The 18,890-nt window shown below is 40.6% G+C and overlaps 1 protein-coding gene across 2 annotated transcripts in view; it reads right to left on the bottom strand.

Annotated features, from left to right (window-relative positions):
• HHLA2 (HERV-H LTR-associating 2) overlaps positions 1–18,158 on the bottom strand; it is a 143,669-nt gene extending 125,511 nt beyond the window's left edge. The window contains exon 1 of one of the 2 annotated variants that reach the window (XM_049857807.1): positions 18,083–18,158. The gene's annotated coding sequence lies outside the window, so the exon portion shown is untranslated. Of the gene's footprint in view, positions 1–17,699; positions 17,882–18,082 lie in introns of those variants that run through there. The other variant, XM_049857805.1, reaches the window with a different exon arrangement.
• Positions 18,159–18,890: the final 732 nt, after the last annotated feature.

Genomic DNA, 18,890 nt, shown 5'->3' with positions numbered 1-18,890 from the left:
GTTCTACAGTTGGCCCCTGGCCTTCTTCTGACTGATGATATTGAGCTTTTCTATTATCTCTTTCCACAATGTAGAGGATTTGATTTCTGTGTACTTCTTCTGGTGAGGTCCACATGTATAGTTACCGTTCATGTTGTTGAAAAAAGATATTTGCAATGAAGAAGTCATTGGTATTGTAAAATTCTATCATGCATTCTCTGGCATCATTTCTGTCACCAAGGCCATATTTTCTAACTATGGATCCTCCCTCTTCGTTTCCAACTTTTTCATTCCTTTTCAAATTGTCATTCCTGGCATAGTGGACCATATGTTTATCCCATTCAAAATGGCTAATACCAGTTCATTTCAGCTCACTAATGCATAGGATATTGATGTTTATGCATTCCATTTCATTTTTTACTATTTTTGATTTTCTTAGATTCATACTTTGTACATTCCACATTCCAGTTATTAATGGATGTTTGCAGATGTTTCTTCTCATTTTGAGTTATGCCACATCAGCAAATGAAGGTCTCAAAAGCTTGACTTTATCTACATCATTAAGGGCTACTGTACTTGAAGAGGCAATTCTTCCCCAGTCATATTTTGAGTCCCTGCCAACCTGAGGGGCTCATTTTCTGGCACTATATCAGACATTGTTCCACTGCTATTCATAAGGTTTTCACTGGCTAATTCTTTTCAGAAGTAGACTGCCAGGTCCTTCTTCCTAGTCTGTCTTAGTCTGGAAGCTCAGCTGAAGCCTGTCTGCCATAGGTGACCCTGCTGGTATTTGAAGACTGGTGGCACAGCTTTCAGCATCACAGCAATACACAAGTCCCCACAGTACAACAAACTGACAGATTCGTAGGGGTAAATACAGTAGACAGATGCATATATTCATTGAAGACACAACTACAGACGTTCCTCAGACATAACCAAACAACTTCCCAGATCAGCCTTCCAGATTTGAAAGCTTAAGACCATGCTTTCATGGAACTCAGTCAACTGGCATAATATAGCTCACAAAGTTCAAGTTCTACATCCTAGTGAAGCGAGTAGCACCTGGGGTCTGAAAAGCTTGCAAACAGCCATCTAGGATACAACTACTGGTTTTTATCAGGAGCAAAAGTGTAAGAAAATAACCAAAATCACAGAGAAGAAACAAGCATACAAGGCTGAAAGCCTACACGAGCCATGACCTCAACTACCCTGAGACCTGGTAGATGGTTCCCAGCTACTACGACTGACCTACCTGACCGGGGGTACAATAGATAATCCTGGTTAGATTGGGAGAAAATGCAGAACAAAACTCAAATTTTAAAAATTGGCCAGAATAACTGGACCACCTGAGACCAGAGGAGTCCCTGAGACTATTGCCCTGAGATGTTCCTTAAACCTTGAACCAAAGCTTTGCCCTAGGATCACCTTTTAACAGAAACGCAGAGTGACACACAAAACAAAGGATATTACCCATTAGATCGATGCTCTACTAAAAAAAAAAACCCTGTGTGAGTCCAAAAGGTCAACATTTAATTCAAAGCAAAGATAAGAAGATAAGGGGGCAAGGGAACCAAAGCACTGAAAATCGAATAACCAGAACACTATTAACGAGAATGTTAACACAAAGTGAAAAATGTCACTGATGTCATTGGTAATTTGTGTGGAAATTGTCAAAAGGGAACCTAAGTTGCTGTGTAAAATTTCACCAAAAACACAACAAAATATTATTGAGAGAGAGAGAGAGAGACAAGGAGACTTGAAATAATTGGAGTAGGGGAAGGAAATACAGCATAGTTCAGGTTGTGATGGTAGAAAAACATGGGAAAGAGTTTTGAGTTGAATAGGAGGTACGATAAGAAAAAAAAAGAAACAGGAAAAAGTTAACAACAGAGGAAAGCAAATGCCTCAGAAACAACAAATTTGCTTGGAATCCTCTAAGAGGAGATGAATAAGAGTGAAAAAATAAGAGGGAGTAGACTTGGAATTCAATCCTCTATTTCTGCATTCATGACTCTAGAATTCACAGGCAAGACGAAAGGACAGTGAACAAAAGACGTAGAAAGCTCTTAAAAGACAGTTTACAGAACTTTGAGCATACAACACTAAAAGCAGAAGAATGTACAAGAATTAGAAATGAAGCAGTCTTAGGACTTAAAGTTGTTTTTGCATATAAAATAAAAAGCTAAATTCAACGTGGAAAATTGCCCTAAAGAGTTCTTTACACTCAAATTTTAAAAAGACTAATGCCAGGACCTGAATACACTTACTCTTCACTTATCAACTATCTCGTTATCCTATATTTTGCATTTACGACAATAGTAAAAAATCTGCTATCCAACTATTTTGTGCATAAATGATGTATGTCTGGCAGTAACAAACACCAAGGTGCAAGGTGAGAGTAAAGCTCACTGTGATGGTTAAGGTTATGGGTCAACTTGGCTGGGCCTTTATTCTCAGTATTTTGTCAGTTATGTAATGATGTAATTTGGCAGTAATGTAATGACATAGTTTGGCAGCATGTAATTATGTAGTCACCCTCCATCCTCCATTTTGTGACGTGATGTGGTCATCCTCCACTTTTGCATAACACCAATTTTGCATAATGACCTGGTCTTTGGAACCTAACCATGATAAGTGAGAAGTGGGTGTATACAAATTAAGAGATATTTATATAACACTGCCTTACCTGCCTTTCCTTTCCAATGTGAAAGGTAATGTCCTTTTATTTAAATGTAATGCTATGAAATATCTCAGCTGTATATTACAAGGTAAATCTAAACATTTTAATGTCTTTAGTCTTTTTTTAATTCTCAATTCCAAGATTAAAGCACAGTTAGATAAATATGATAGAATTCTTGAAGTATCTAAGACTTTAAAATTCTGTTGCAAGCAATAAAAATGAAAAAAAAAAAAAAAAACTCTTGGCTTACTAACAATAGACAGGCCCATCAAATAAACATTAGTCTACCCAAAAGGAAAATGTTTCTTAGAACAATCAATTACATGAGATCAGAAGGACAAAGGTTGATTTCCTGATGGACCGAACTACTGGGCTGAGAGCTGTGGGGACCATGGTGTTGGGAAGTATCTAGCTCAATTGGCATAACATATTTTATAAAGAAAATGTTCTACATTCTACTTTGCTAAGTAGCATCTGGGGTCTTAAAAGCCTGTGAGCTGCCATCTAAGCTACTTCACTGGTCTCAACCCTTCACAAGCGAGAATGAAGACAACTAAAGACACAAGGGAAGGATTAGTCCAAAAGACTGATGGACCACATCTACCATGGCCTCCACCAGACTGAGTCCAGTACAATTAGATGGTGCCCAGCTACCACCACTGACTGCTCTGACAGGAATCACAATAGAGGGTCCCAGACAGAGCTGGAGAAAAATGTAAAACAAAATTCACAAACTGACAAAAAAAGGCCAGACTTACTAGCCTGACAGAGACTGGAGAAACCCTGAAAGTATGGCCCCCAGACACCCTTTTAGCTCAGTAATGAAGCCACTTTTGAGGTTTACGCTTCAGCCAAAGATTAGACAGGCCCATAAAACAAAATGAGACTAAAGGGTAACACCAGCCCACGGCAAGAACTAGAAGGCAGGAGGGGACAGGAATGCTGGTAATAAGGAACACAAGGTCAAGAAGGAAGAGTGTTGATATGTCGTGGGGTTGTTAACCAATGTCATAAAACAATATGTGTACTAACAGTTTAATAAGAAGCTAGTTTGCTCTGTAAACCTATGTCTAAAGCACAATAAAATTTTTTTAAAAAGGACAGAATTTGCCCAAAAGCAAAGATGAGAAGGCAAGAAGAGGTAGAAAATCCAGAGGAAAGGAAATGGGAAACCCAGGGAAGAAATGGGGAGAGCGCTGACGCATTGAGGGGTATGCAACCAACATTATGGAACACTTTATGTACAAACTATTAAATGGGAAACTAATTTGCTCTGTAAAGTTTCACCTAAAACAAACAAACAAAAAAAACACTAAACCCATTGCCATCGAGTCGATTCCGACTCATAGTAAACCTATAGGACAGAGTAGAACTGCCCCATAGGGCTTCCAAGGAGCACCTGGTGGATTCAAATTGCCAACCTCTTGGTTAGCAGACTTGGCTCTTAACCACTGTGCCACCAGGATTTCCTTTCATCCAAAGCACAATAAAAATTTTGGCTTAGACAAGAAAGGAAATTTTCTGAGTAACATCACTGAAGGTTCTAAGACCCTCAGGCACTGCTCGATCCAGGACATAATGACACCAGGACCCAGGTCTCTGTTTTGCTTCCTCTGGGTTTGCTTCATATACAATCTGGCTTCCCTGGTAGTAACAAAATGTCTTCGCAAGTCCTGGACTTGACATCCACACACCATCAAGCCCAGAAGGAAAGAGCAGGGAGTTCGCCAGCACCTCTTGCTGAGGAGAGAAGCTTGTTTCACAACCGTGCCAGCAAACAACTTTCTGCCTGTCACTGGCCCAGCTGGGTTATGTCCCCATCCCACCCATCTCTCTGGCTTCCCCCACTCACCGACTAGTTTCCCCTAGGAGCACTATCTTAATAAATCACTTGCACCTGAATCTTTGGCTCAGGGTCTGCTTGTGGTAAAATCCTTCCTAAGACACAGCCAAATACACTGAAATCCTACAACAGGGTTATCCTTGAAAGTCCTGAGCTGTTCCTTCCCACAGTGCTTGCATCTCTGTGAAGGCAGACACTTCATGCTGTGAACAAGTGCTTATTTATCTTCTCACATACTCCTGTTCTGTGCAGCTTCTTCCCGGACCCAGCCTCCTACCTCTTCCGCTCCTCTTCACTAAGTGGTCTGAAGATGCCATTCCACAATAAAGTGCCCTTTACCCAATAACCTACTCAGATTTCCTCTACCTTCCAGAGTCAATTGAAACCTAATTCTTGCCCAAAGGCACCATTTCCTTTTCTTCTTTCTTAATCCTCTATCCACATTGGACTCTGGGCATTAAGCTGCCAATCTTCTTGTGTCTTCTACCTAATGCTCTTTCTAAACCATCACTTCTATATATTTAAACCCTAAAACCTATTACCATCAAGTCAATTCTGACTCCTAGTGGCCCTACAGGGCAAGCTAGAACTGCCCCCTGGGGTTTCCAAGGTTGTAATCTTTATGGAAGCAGACTGCCCCATGTTTCTCCTGGGAAGCATCTGGTGGGTTTGAACGGCTGACTTTTTGGTTCGCAGCCAAGCACTTAACCACTGTACCACCAGGGCTCCTTTCTATTTATTTAGGACTTCTAAATCACCCTGGTGGTGTAGTGGCTAAGAGCCATGGCTGCTAACCAAAAGGTCGGTCATTCAAATCTACCAGGCACTCCTTGGAAACCATACGGAGCAATTCTACTCTGTCCTGTAGGGTCACTACGAGTCCGAATCGACTCAAGGGCAATGGGTTTGGTTTGGATATCTCACTGTGAGAATCTAAATTTATTCTAAAGTAACCCTTGCTCCTACACGGGAGGGTACCTAGGGAATATCAATTGTATTTAAACTGAATGGGGCATATATGGTTACATTATAGTATTCTTTACATCTTTTATAGGTATGAAATACTTTTTAACAAATCCCTTGTGTCACAGGTCATCTACCTTGGCTTCCTATGACCCCCCTTCACCTGTTATCTATGAAGTGCTGATTAGCTCCCATGGATTTTGAGGCTAGCACCAAAACTCAGTCTTCCTCTCCATCCCCAAAGTTAATGACATTCTGGGTGATTTTGACGCCCATGTGGATGGTGGATCCAACACACTAGTGAGAAAAATGTCAAGAACTCCAAAACTGGTCACCTTTCCTCCACTCAGCCAAACATGTACACAGATGAATCCCTGTCTTTATCACCTAGAATTCTCCCCAAACTCAAAGTATCCTACCTTGACCACAACCTCCTATCATTCTGATTTTCCTCTCCTTACTCCCCTCCTACACTAGCAGTCTTAAGATTTCCAAGCCCTGACTCCATCAACTGCTCCCATTTTTATCTAAGTCATTACATACTTCAAACATTATATATTTCAAAACATTTTTTTCCAAAAAAGGTTTAAACTCTTTGAGTTTAATTAACAAAACAAAACAAAACAAACATGTAAAAGGATAGGTTTGTTTTCCCTATTTTAAAGTTGATCTTGATGACTACGACTACAGAGCCACAGCTTTGCTTACTTGTAATTAGGTGGGTAATACAATCTGTTGATTTGTAATTATCTAAGAACAATGCTTCACAACTACTATGGTTACTTTAGAAGAAATTTAGATTCTCACAGCCAGACTAGCCTTGCGAAGAAGGAAAGAACACTGGGTAGAACACTTCTAGATTTCAGTAAGGCTTTGGATTTTCTATTGTCCCAAGAAAGTAAAAATGTGGTAGAAAGGCCTACTATTCCCAGTTAGCACGAATACAACCAAAGATAAAAAAAGGGGTTGTCAAATAGTATACTTAAGGAATGTATCCTGAAATTAACATTAGTGTTTATTATTTTGAATTCCAAGAGGAGATTAAAAAGAAATGATTTCCATCAAGGCCATTAAGCATGTATCCTCTTACAGAGAGTAGAAGAAGGGAAGCTCCCCACACCTCTTCCTTAAACTCCCTAGCCTGTACCATCTTCAATCCGGAACTGGAGATCAATCTAGTCATCACCAGCATTTAAACAAAACCTGAGTCACTGAAACAAATGGGCTCTTGTTGATAACAACTTGACAATTCTTCAAGAAAACCTGGGTTGTTTTTGTCTTAATGAGCTACACAGTCTTGATGCCAAAGAGAGAAGAGTGGTCTCATTTCTACAGCCAGCATTCCCATACTGCAAAACATGCTCATGGCTTAACACCAGGTCTGGAAAAAACTATCCATTACTCATTAAAGTAGAAGTACCCATTCTGAAGCTGAAAAACTAGACCGTTATCAAAGATTACGATCACTTTCCATGATCCTGAAGATTTGCATGCTGGGTATGGACCCACAATTACTAAGGAAACTGAGAAAGTGTCAGGAAAGTATTGTGTGAGACAGGGATTCTTTTCAGTTAATCTTGAGGCAAACCCCAGGAAAGCATTCCTGTGTTCAAAAGGAAAGGAACAGGTAAGAATTCTCAGAACTACCTGGATAGGGCAAGAAGCTCTCAACAACTTCTTTGAAATGATGCTGTAGAAGCCATTGATTTGTCCCCTTCCTCCAATAGTACCACAAGCCCTAGTCAAGAAACAGGAGGAAGACGTTATTCTCCTGTATTCTATGTAACCATCCACATAGGTCTGGTTTAAGAGGCACATTTCTCACCTATTTTCTAGGTTGAGCCTCTGTATTTCTCACCAGACACCAACTCTAGTAAAGTGGGTAATATTTCCCATGCTCTACATACACCATATGCCAGTTCATACCCGTCCTCCATAGATGCTGATTTTAAATTGGACCAGGCAGCAGAAGTATGTTTCTGATAGCCATCTTTCTAATCTAAAGAGATGAGACATAAAAAGTTAGATAAGAACAAGTTTGGAGAAACAAGTAGTCTTGGATCTATTAAATATTGCTAGCTCAGTGTGAGAAGGGAGGTGGCAGTTGAGGTATTTTACTACACTGACCAAAGGGTAAAACAATAAAAGGAGAAATAAGATTCTAAGTAGGCAGAATCCAAAATATTATTATAATAAACTTATCAATTACAGATTATTTTCTTTCTTTGGGAAAAGCCATGAAAGAATAAGTGAGATTTTCCCCTCTCAGAAATCCTACCCTCTTCTGTAGCTGGCTGGGTTAATGGGGTATAAACTATAATACAGAAGAAGAAGAAAAAAAAAAATAACCTCAATTAGAACACCTAGAAGCCTTAAAAAGATGAGGAGTTAAAAGGGCCTTCTCTATGGAGATACATCTTTGAAAAGATGTTAAAAGCTTGGGTAATTAGTTATAAGCTCTAATAGTCTTCATTTAAGTCTCTATTTGATCCTCATGTAAAATGAGAAAATGGAGGTTCAGAGAGTAAGTAAATTGCTCAAAATCACGAAGAGAGTTAAGCAGTGGACTTGAGCCCCATTCCAAAGCCTGTCTTCCTCTACTCCACGCTGCGAGCATTCTCAAGAGGCTGAGCAGCTAATCAGCTTTTGGACATGTGCAGATGTGACCATTTCAACCACGCGTCTTAGCTGAAATGTGTTTTCTGGATGCTTTTGCCCTCCTGGTAAACACTCAGACCTGGAAACATAAACTAAATAAAGCCAGCAACAAAATCTTACAGAGCTCTCTTGTTTGTGCTGCCAAAGCGTAGACAGTTTAAGCAATAAGAAAGACCCCTTGCATCATCCCATATAAGAAGCTCTCTTGTGGTTTACTTTATATTTAATAAAATTCACTCAATAATATGGTAGATAATTTGCTAAGTATTTTGTAAACGTTCCTTTATTCCATCCTTACAACAACCCTGTAAAGTACATACTGTGATGTCCATTTTATAGCTGAGTAGACTGTGGCATAAGGAATTAAACAATTCATTCCAATTTCATAGTAAGTGGCAAGACCTAACTATTAAGCAACTGCTACTGACTCCATACTCCGTGTCGCAAAGAGAGAATAAGGCCCAGGCACATGGTTGATCTGCGTTTCCCCCTCCTCAAGTACTCAGTGGGTTCATGATGCTCATAGAACACAAACGCCTCAAACCAAAATTTAAAATATTCATAATCTGATCCCAGGCTATCTTTAAAAAATGTCTACCTTCTTCTCCTTCTTTACACACTCCTCAAAACTTGTCACAGTCCCTTATCTGTCCCCTTGTTGTGCCTTGTGCTTAGTCCATGCTGCCTCCTCTACCTGGGATGTCCTTTATGCCAACACCCACCTGCCAAAGCCTTTTCAATCTTTCAAATCCCACACATAAGTGCCATATCTTCTACAAAGTTTTCTGAGATCCTCCCCCAAACTACTTTCCTTACACTCCCATAGCAATATCATTACTTTTATTGTAGCACTTATTATGGTTGGTTCTCTTATAACTTTTTAGATTAAGCCCTTGGATGATTAATAATTTTTCTTTACACACTCACATGCACGGAACCTCAAAGAAGGCCACAGTGATCTGCCTCCTAGTACTGACACCTTGCGTAATCAGTTCCCTTGAATATGAGTTGGACCTAGTGACTCACTTCTAACAAACAGAATACAGCAGAAAGGATGGAATGTCACCTCTGTGACTAGGTTACAAAAAGACTCTCTTCCATGTTGGACATCCACTTACTCTCTTGCTCTGAGGGAAGCTAGCTGGCATATTGTGAGATACCCTAAGGAGAGGCCCACCTGGCATGGAACTGAGGGAGGCCTCTTGCCCACAGCCAGAGAGGAATGAAGGCTCTCGGTCCCATGCTCCACAAGGAACTGAATCCTTCCAACAACCACATGTGTGAGCTTAGAAGTAGATGCTGCCCCATCAAGCCTTTAGATGAGACTGCAGCCCTGGCCAACAACCTGACCACAACCCATGAGAAGCCTTGAGCCAGAGGTACTCAGCTAAATTGTATCCGGATTCCTGACTCACAAAAAAAAAAACAGTGAGCTAAGTGCTTTATGTTTTAAGTTACTACATTTTGGGGTAATTTGTTGCACAGCAATAAATAACTAATATGGTATAAGTGTACAATTCTCTGAATTATATTTTAGGGTACAGTAATGTAGTGAAAGGAAGATCCATCCACAATGGAGTACAAAAACTTTACGCATGACAAAAGTATAAAGAAAAAGGCTATACGCAAACTGTTTATCGTTCAGAAGAGTTCATCTTTCTTTTAAGCTAGGAATTTATGACCCGAGGGAGTCCTCGAAAAGTCTCACTACTAAACTTCCACTATAAAAAGGGAGCCATTCATTCCCAACTATCTACCACTGTTTATCAAGAATTGTCTAGAGGACGTGGCTACAAACATTAAAAGCCTCTGCTCTACAAGAGCTTAAACTCAGATATTGGGACCTTTGATTGACAGGATGGAAACCTAATGTTCTAACTACTACCTCACAGGGTACACATGGCGCCAGTCCTTAAACCAATCACAGTACACTGCCACTCTCCTGGTTTATTTACAAATTCAAGACAAGAGGAAGAACAGCATGGCTGTTTATTGGGGAGACTTATAAAATGCAGTCACGTTATTTGGAAAGAAATATTAGGTACAGATAGACATTTGCTGCAGACTTTAGGGGGAAAAAATGACTTCTAAGCATTTCCAAGGATTTAGTTACTATTTTGTGGCAAAAGACCCTAAAATGAAAAATGGTACAATAGATGGAGTCTCTCAAATTCAATACAAACCATAGTATCAGAGATAATCCCCTAAAAGAAGGAAAAGGATGGAAAAGCTAAATAAAACTCTGACTTCATTTCTCTAAACTCAGATTTTAAAAAGAGAATTACTAAAGTCAGAAAGAAATTCTCAAGAATAATTTCAAAATTAGGATAGGCACAAAGGTTACTGTTAAAATATTAGTAAAGAAAAATTCCAGTTTGAGTGAAGGCTAAAGAGAAGAGAGGACTTTGTAAGTCATATTTGGAGTTTGTACTGAAGGAAGCGTAGGCCCTACTGCTCAGCACGTGATTCACAGCTAACAGAGAGTGGAGTTCTTCCTCTGCTTGCATCTTCCTATTTAAGAAATAGTGTGTCAAGCTAAAAGTGACAGAACTGGCCAAGGGCGAAATGAAGGCCCACGTGGAGTGAGGAGCCCCAATTCCTAGGTCTAAATTAAATAACACAAGATGTAGAAAGAACTTGCTTTGCAGTTGTAATTATGGAGTGCCTGTCAAATCCTCAAAGCTGTTCCCATAGGCTGTCTTTAAAACAAAATGCACATTGTTAATGATAAATTTAGGTGCTAATTTTCTTAAGATATACAGATATCCCTGGAGAAGTTAGTCTTGGAGTGGGTTGATATCCAGCCTTTTTACCCCCAGATAACCATTGTTCTTGTGTTAGCTAGCTGGGAATGGATAGTTCTCTTTTGATAGTGGACATTTGGTAATGAGTCTTTTCTAGAATTCCCTCAGATTGTAAACTCTTAGCTAAAATGAAAGCTCAACTCTTCTGAACTATAAACAATTTGTGTATAGCCTTTTTCTTCATACCTTTGTCATGGGTAAAGTTTTTGTACTCCTTTGTGGATGGACCTCCCTTTCATTACATCACTGTACCCTATCCTTTGTGGATGGACCTCCCTTTCATTACATCACTGTACCCTATCCTTTGTGGATGGACCTCCCTTTCATTACATCACTGTACCCTATCCTTTGTGGATGGACCTCCCTTTCATTACATCACTGTACCCTATCCTTTGTGGATGGACCTCCCTTTCATTACATCACTGTACCCTATCCTTTGTGGATGGACCTCCCTTTCATTACATCACTGTACCCTATCCTTTGTGGATGGACCTCCCTTTCATTACATCACTGTACCCTATCCTTTGTGGATGGACCTCCCTTTCATTACATCACTGTACCCTATCCTTTGTGGATGGACCTCCCTTTCATTACATCACTGTACCCTATCCTTTGTGGATGGACCTCCCTTTCATTACATCACTGTACCCTATCCTTTGTGGATGGACCTCCCTTTCATTACATCACTGTACCCTATCCTTTGTGGATGGACCTCCCTTTCATTACATCACTGTACCCTATCCTTTGTGGATGGACCTCCCTTTCATTACATCACTGTACCCTATCCTTTGTGGATGGACCTCCCTTTCATTACATCACTGTACCCTATCCTTTGTGGATGGACCTCCCTTTCATTACATCACTGTACCCTATCCTTTGTGGATGGACCTCCCTTTCATTACATCACTGTACCCTATCCTTTGTGGATGGACCTCCCTTTCATTACATCACTGTACCCTATCCTTTGTGGATGGACCTCCCTTTCATTACATCACTGTACCCTATCCTTTGTGGATGGACCTCCCTTTCATTACATCACTGTACCCTATCCTTTGTGGATGGACCTCCCTTTCATTACATCACTGTACCCTATCCTTTGTGGATGGACCTCCCTTTCATTACATCACTGTACCCTATCCTTTGTGGATGGACCTCCCTTTCATTACATCACTGTACCCTATCCTTTGTGGATGGACCTCCCTTTCATTACATCACTGTACCCTATCCTTTGTGGATGGACCTCCCTTTCATTACATCACTGTACCCTATCCTTTGTGGATGGACCTCCCTTTCATTACATCACTGTACCCTATCCTTTGTGGATGGACCTCCCTTTCATTACATCACTGTACCCTAGAGTGTAATTCAGAGACATTGTACACTTAGCGTATTAGTTATCTGTTGCTGTGTCAAAAATTACCCCAAAATGTGGTGACTTGAAACAAAAAATACTTAGCTCACATTTTTTTGTGTGGACGAGCAATCCAGATACAACTTAGCTGGGCACCTCTGGCTCAAGTTCTCTCACGCAGTTGCACTCAAGATATTGGCCAGGGCAGTCTCATCTGAAGGCTTAATGGGGCAGCATCTACTTCTAAGCTCACATATGTGCTCCAAAGTGTTTTCAATGGCTTGATTTTTCAGAAGTTGATTTCTAGGCCTTTCTTGTGAGGCATCTCTGCAGGGACTTGTACTTCCTACTTTACGGTTAGTAGCTAATCATGTTAACCATTTGTACCACCAATGGACTCCAGAAAGGATATAAGCATGCTGTAATTGGTCTTGTGGAGCAAGAGTGATCAGGAATCAGACTACCTGGGCACAGATCCTGGCTGTGATACTTAGCTCTCTGATGTTGGACAGAAATGGGGATACGACCTCTCGGGTGGTTTGGCAAATTCAATAAATTAATGTGTATAAAAGTACTTTTTTATATAAAAGTACTTAGAACACTGCCTGGCATATAATATACATACAATAAGCTTTAGCTGTTAAAAAAAAGCCTTGGAACTCAGAAATCAGATCCTCTTTCAAATGATTACCAGATAAAGTTACAGAAGTTACCAAAGGCTTTTTGCCTTATAGTCAGAATGGAGCTAAAGCCTTGGGAATAAAAATATACATTTTTTAGACCAGTTCCACAGGTAAATAACAAATATCAGGGAAAAAAGTTAACAGCCTAGAATCTTGGCCCTCAGAACTCATTCCCATATATCCACGAAGAGATGATCTCTCCAGTAGCCTACTAGGTCTGGAAATAGGGTGCTTTTTGTACTGGTATCTTCGCATTGTATGAATTTGAAATTGACTTGTGGACTATATCGGCTCTATAAAATAGTTAGTGAGAAATAGCTTTCAAAAGAGTTTTTATCATATGCATTGCTGCAAGACATGTTTGGAAATACTTGCCATACCACAAGATCACCAACATTATGTATTTTAACTTCTTACTAATAAAAAGGGGCATCTTGGCCTTTTGTTAATTAGCATTTTTAATTGTTTTAGTGTGACAGCTTTGCTATATATTTCAGCTTGTTTCCTGTGTCACTTAGAAACACAGCTGCAGGGGATTTTTGCAATGACATCATCAAAAGTTATGGTAAAGATTGCTCACGTAATTATAGGATCATTAAGTGTTTTGTTTTTTAATACAGCACTGATTAAAAAAGGATTTAATAAACTTTTTAGAGAATAGATGACTAGATGAAGAGTTCAAAGAATATATAAATTAGTCTATGTAAGGATGTTTAAGACTCCCAGGGTCAGTCTCACCTGGGAGAAGTCTGAGAAGGATGTGGTGTTCTCGTGAGTAGGCATGTTGGTCTTCCCAGGACTTAACATGAATCAGAAAATAACTGGGCTCTTTGACAATCATTGGGCTGCTTCTGAGTAGCCTCTTAGAGAGGAATATTCATTTCCACTCGGGTGGAGAAAGGTTTACACGTCTGGAGTAGGAAGGCAGTTACACAGGATGTTTTTAAAAATGTTTTGAATGTAGACTGTGGCAGGAGTTGGGGAATTGGGTGGGATAAGGTGGCATGAAGTGGAGTACCCAGTTAAACCATGTTGTTGTTGTCAGGTGCTGTCAAATCAGTTGCGACTTGTAGTGACCATATGTATGGATTACACCTCAACATAAAGAAAATGAAAATCCTCACAAGTAATGGTGATCAATAAGCAACATCATGATAAACAGAGAAAATACTGAAGTTGTCAAGAATTTCATTTTACTTGGATCCACAATCAACACCCATGGAAACAGCAGTCAAGAAATCAAAGGACACATTGCATTGGGCAAATCGGCTGCAAAAGACCTCTTTGAAGAGTTAAAAGGCAAGAAAGTCACATTGAAGACTAAAGGACACCTGAGCCAAGCCATGGTATTTCCAATCACCTCATATGCATGTAAAAACTGAACAATGAATGTGGAAGAATTGTGGTGTTGGCAAAGAATATTGAATATACCCCAGACTGCCAGAAGAATGACCAAATCTGTCTTGGAAGAAGTACAACCAGAATGCTCCTTAGAAGCAAGGCTTATACCTGATACCCTTGCGTATCAGGAGGGACCAGTCCCTGGAGAAGGACTTTATGCTTGGTAAAGTAGAGGGTCATTGAAAAAGAGGAAGAGCCTCAATGAAATGGATTGGCACAGTGGCTGCAACGATGGGCTCAAACATAACAATGATTGTGAGGATGGTACAGGCCCAGGCAGTGTTTCATTCTGTTTTATACAGGGTCACTATGAGTCGGGACTGACTGGACAGCACCTAAAAACAACAAGGTCAGTTTAAACAGAAAGGACGCTAGTTCTCAAACAAGGTGTGTACAGAAGAGCCTAGGTGGCTGCTGGACTAGGTGTTCCATCTGAAACAGAAACCAATAAAGAAAAATAATAACGGTGTGAACATACGTTTCCGTATCTTCTGTTTGTATCATAATAGCTCGACTGTTATGGATTAATAGCTTGAAGTCTAAATGGCCGATAAGGAGCGATGTACAATTACAGATTAGAAGATTCCGAGATCCAGCGTGAAGACAGAACAATCCCCATTAATCAGAATGAGAAAGAGCTTCCCTGGAGGGCGTTTAACAGCGTTTACAGAGAACAACTCTGAAGCTGAAAGAAAGATAACACGAAGCTCCAACGGCTGCTGCACCCTCTTCTCCAGCAGAGAGGAAGGCGACAGAGCGCAGCATCGCGGAGGCTGCTGGGGGTGAGCAGCCAGAGAAAGGAAAGCGTCCAAGTGTTTAAGTCTATGCTCAATGGAAAGAAATATGCCTATCTGTGAAGATCAGAGAGTGCAAACCCTACAGTATGTGCCAGGAACCTTGTTGTTGTTAGCTGCCATCGAGTCCGCCCGCAATTCATGGCAACCCACGCACAAGGAAGAAAACGCTGCCCAGCACAATCCCATTACCAGTTAAAGATCAGCTCATCGTGATCCACAGGGTTTTCATTGGCTGATTTTCAGAAGTAGATCACCAGCCCTTTCTTCCTAGCCTGTCTTTGTCTGGAAGCTCACCTGAAACCCATTCAGCTTCGTAACAACGCATAAACCTCTACTGACAGGTGGGTGGTGGCTGCACATGAGGGGCATCGGCCAAGAATCGGACCTGGCTCTCAGTCACGGAATGTGAGGATTCTACCACTGAACCACCAATGCCTCCTAATTTGAGCTAAATTAGAGGAATTTTGAACACAAATTCCACAGCCAAATACCAACGAAAGGTGTATGTATGTTATGAAGACAGTATTTTGTTGGAATGTAACCCAGAGTTAAAGACAACCAGAATAGCAGGGTTTTTAGGGTAAGATCATGTGTTTATAGCACCAATTAAGTGGAATGGACTTGGGCCCTAGCTTTCTGTTCTAGGCAAGCCCAGGAAAGAGCCCTGGAGACTGCACACCCAGGGCCAGTCTCACCTGGGAGAATTCCAAGAAGGACATGGGGTTCTCCTGAGCAGACAAGTTGGTCTTCCCAGGTCTTAACATAAATCAGAAAATAACTGGGCCCTTTGAAAGTCCCTGGGTCACTGCTCGCTAGCCTCTTGCCTGTTGCCATTGATTCCAACTTAAAGCAACCCTATAGGACAGAGTAGAATTGCCCCAGAGGGTTTCCAAAGCTGTAATCTTTACAAAAGTGGTGTGGCTAGTGGGTTGGAACCGTCAAACTTTCAGTTAGCAGCCAAGTGCTTAACCATTGCACCACCAAGGTTCCTTGGGTACCCTCTTAGAACAGGGTGGGGAGGGGGAGTGAAATATACATTCCCACTAGGGAGAAGAAAGTTTCGTGTGTTGTGGCGTTTAAGGTCAGTTACACAGATTCATTCAAAGCCTCCAAGAAGGCTTCATGAAAGAGAGGGCAAAGTCTCTACTCCTGGGTGTGTCTCTGGGAATTTAGCTGATTTGACAGCCTCAGTAGGAAAAACACCTTCTTTACTGCCTTATTACAGAACTGTCACCTGATTACTTACCAGAGGAGGGAGGAGCTGCCTGGGGTGCCCTGTTACTAATCAGAATATTCAGGCAGCTGTGGTCTTCTCTGTGCCTGGAGAAAAACTAAATCCAGGAGACAGTTCCTTTCCAGATGCAGGCCACCTGACAGAGCATGCTGGTGGGCCGTATTCTGAATGTGGGTGGAAACTTCATCCAAGGCCTTCAATTTACTTTAAAAATTATCAAAGTCTTAGGACACTCAGTATTATGATATAGGAAACTGCGTTTTACGTCTATATTCTGAAATAATAGCCAATATTTATTGAACACTTTCTACATGCCAGGTACCTTACTAAGCACTTTAATTGCTTTTTGTGTAATCTTCATAGAAAACCTAGAAAATCCTGTCTATCCCATTTTACAGGTTAGGAGACTAAGGCTCAGAGAAAAATACACAACTGGTTAACGGTAGAGCTGGTATTCACACCAAGAATTATCTAACTGGAGGCTATGATCTTGACTACTCTACATATTGTAATTTTTCTTAAAATACACTTTTAAATATGGAGGATGACACCAGTGTACTATTCTGGACAGTTATTTCCTCCAAGTTTCTGGGAAATGAGGAAACTCAAGTTTGCTTTGTCAGGTACCGGCAACACAGAAAATCTGAATTACTTTTTTTGGTTGTTGTTTTTTTCTTTAAAGACCTAAGCAATAGAAATCCAATAGGAACTAAATACTAACTTGCTGAATTCTTTCTTAGTCATTAAAAATGAGATAAACTTAATGACTTTCTCTTGTGACAGTGGAAATTTCTAGAAGAGTTTTCACTTTCTTATTTTAGAATTCAAAGATATGATTCTTCTGATAGAAAAACCAGTACCAAGTCCTAACAAATTCACAGATAGGCAAAAGTGCATCCTTAATGCAGAGAACAAGTAGAGTTGGTACAACGAGATGAATGATTCTAAGGAAGGCTATTCCCCCCAGACTTAAGATCTCCAAATACCTATCAAAGAACATCATTCCTCATCCCTCCTTTATTGTCTTGTCAAAATATTAGGACTTTCCTTTTTTGCATTTTATCACACTTGGTAAGTTCTTTTACTTTAAGTTGTTCAGCATTATCCTTGAAGACAACCTTTTATTCGGCATTTGGTTTATGCAAATGCACTATACATATTTGCACTGAATCAATTCAAATTAGCAATCACAATGTTTTTCCAATAGAAAAATAAAGCATCAAGTAAAAAAAACCATACATGTTTGATTCATTCATTCCTGATTTTAAGTTCTCTGTAAACAGCTTAGAAAAAATTCTTGCCTTACCTAGAAATCCATGCCTTGTAGTCAAATGCTGAGTAATCCACAGAATGAACATTGAATTCAGGTGTGAAATGAAAGGCTGAGGAATGCTGTATGATTCTCAGGGAGTAAAGTCTAGGGTATATTTAATTATTGACCAAAGACAATCAGTGATGTCACCCAGTTCACTCTCCTCCCAACTCAACCCCACCCAGCTCAGGTGAGTAGAGAATTTAAGAGTTCAGAAATCAGGTTATCCGCTTACAGATTACGTAAGAGAGCAGCTAAGTGTAGGTCTCTGAGAGCAGTGTGCTCTGGTTTCTATGCTATCTAAACCACTCCTCACCATCAGCAGGATGCAGACAGCTGCCTGGGGTGGGATGGCTCTATGTCCACAACAGACCCACCTGGTTTCCTGCAGAGTGGTAAAGAAAACCGTGTAGTTGGTTTTAGTGGGTGCTGACAATTTCATGAAAAAAGAACCATAACCCTACACAAAGTCAAAGGTTATCCACACCTACAATTCTCTTTGCCGTCTGGTTGCTAGAACACCAAGCTTAACAAACATGAAAAGCTTCAAAGAAAAGCCTTCTCTGTAAAGACTTCCCTGAACTCTCCAGGGAGACCTTAACGGTCTCTCCTTTATGCTATCATATTACTGATCGCTGTTACAATTTGGGGGTGGTTCCACCCTATCAATTTCTCTTTCCCAATCCCTCCCTTTTGTTGTCTCCCAATCTCTCCATTCCCCCATCTCAATTTATTTCTCAATCTCTCTCTCTCACACACACATACACACACACACACACACACACTCATAAGATAGATAACGGACAGTGATGGTTAAGGTTGTGTTGTCAGTTTGGCTGGGCCATGATTCTCGGTGGTTTGGCAGTTATGTAGTGATGTAGTCATCCTCCATGGTGTGATCTGATGTGATCAGCCAGCCAGTTGTAAGTGAAGTTTCTTCAAGGTTGTGGCTTGCATCCAATATGTATACATGGACATTCTGGCAAAGCTCGCTGGTTTGCGTTGGATCTTGAATCTGGCTCATCATCATCTTCTCCTCCGGCTCTTGAGGCTTGAACCAGCTGTCTGCCATATTGCCTGCCGATCTTTGATTCGTCAGCCTCTGCAGCGGCTGATCTGACCTGCCGATCTTGTGTTCATTAGCCCCTGCAGCTACATGAGTCAGGAGAAACCTCCAGCCTGACA

Source organism: Elephas maximus, chromosome 18 (assembly GCF_024166365.1).
Source record: "Elephas maximus indicus isolate mEleMax1 chromosome 18, mEleMax1 primary haplotype, whole genome shotgun sequence".
Lineage (NCBI taxonomy): Eukaryota > Metazoa > Chordata > Mammalia > Proboscidea > Elephantidae > Elephas > Elephas maximus.
The sequence above is the reverse complement of the archived record's forward strand: the minus strand, read 5'-3'. Positions and strand labels throughout refer to the sequence as shown.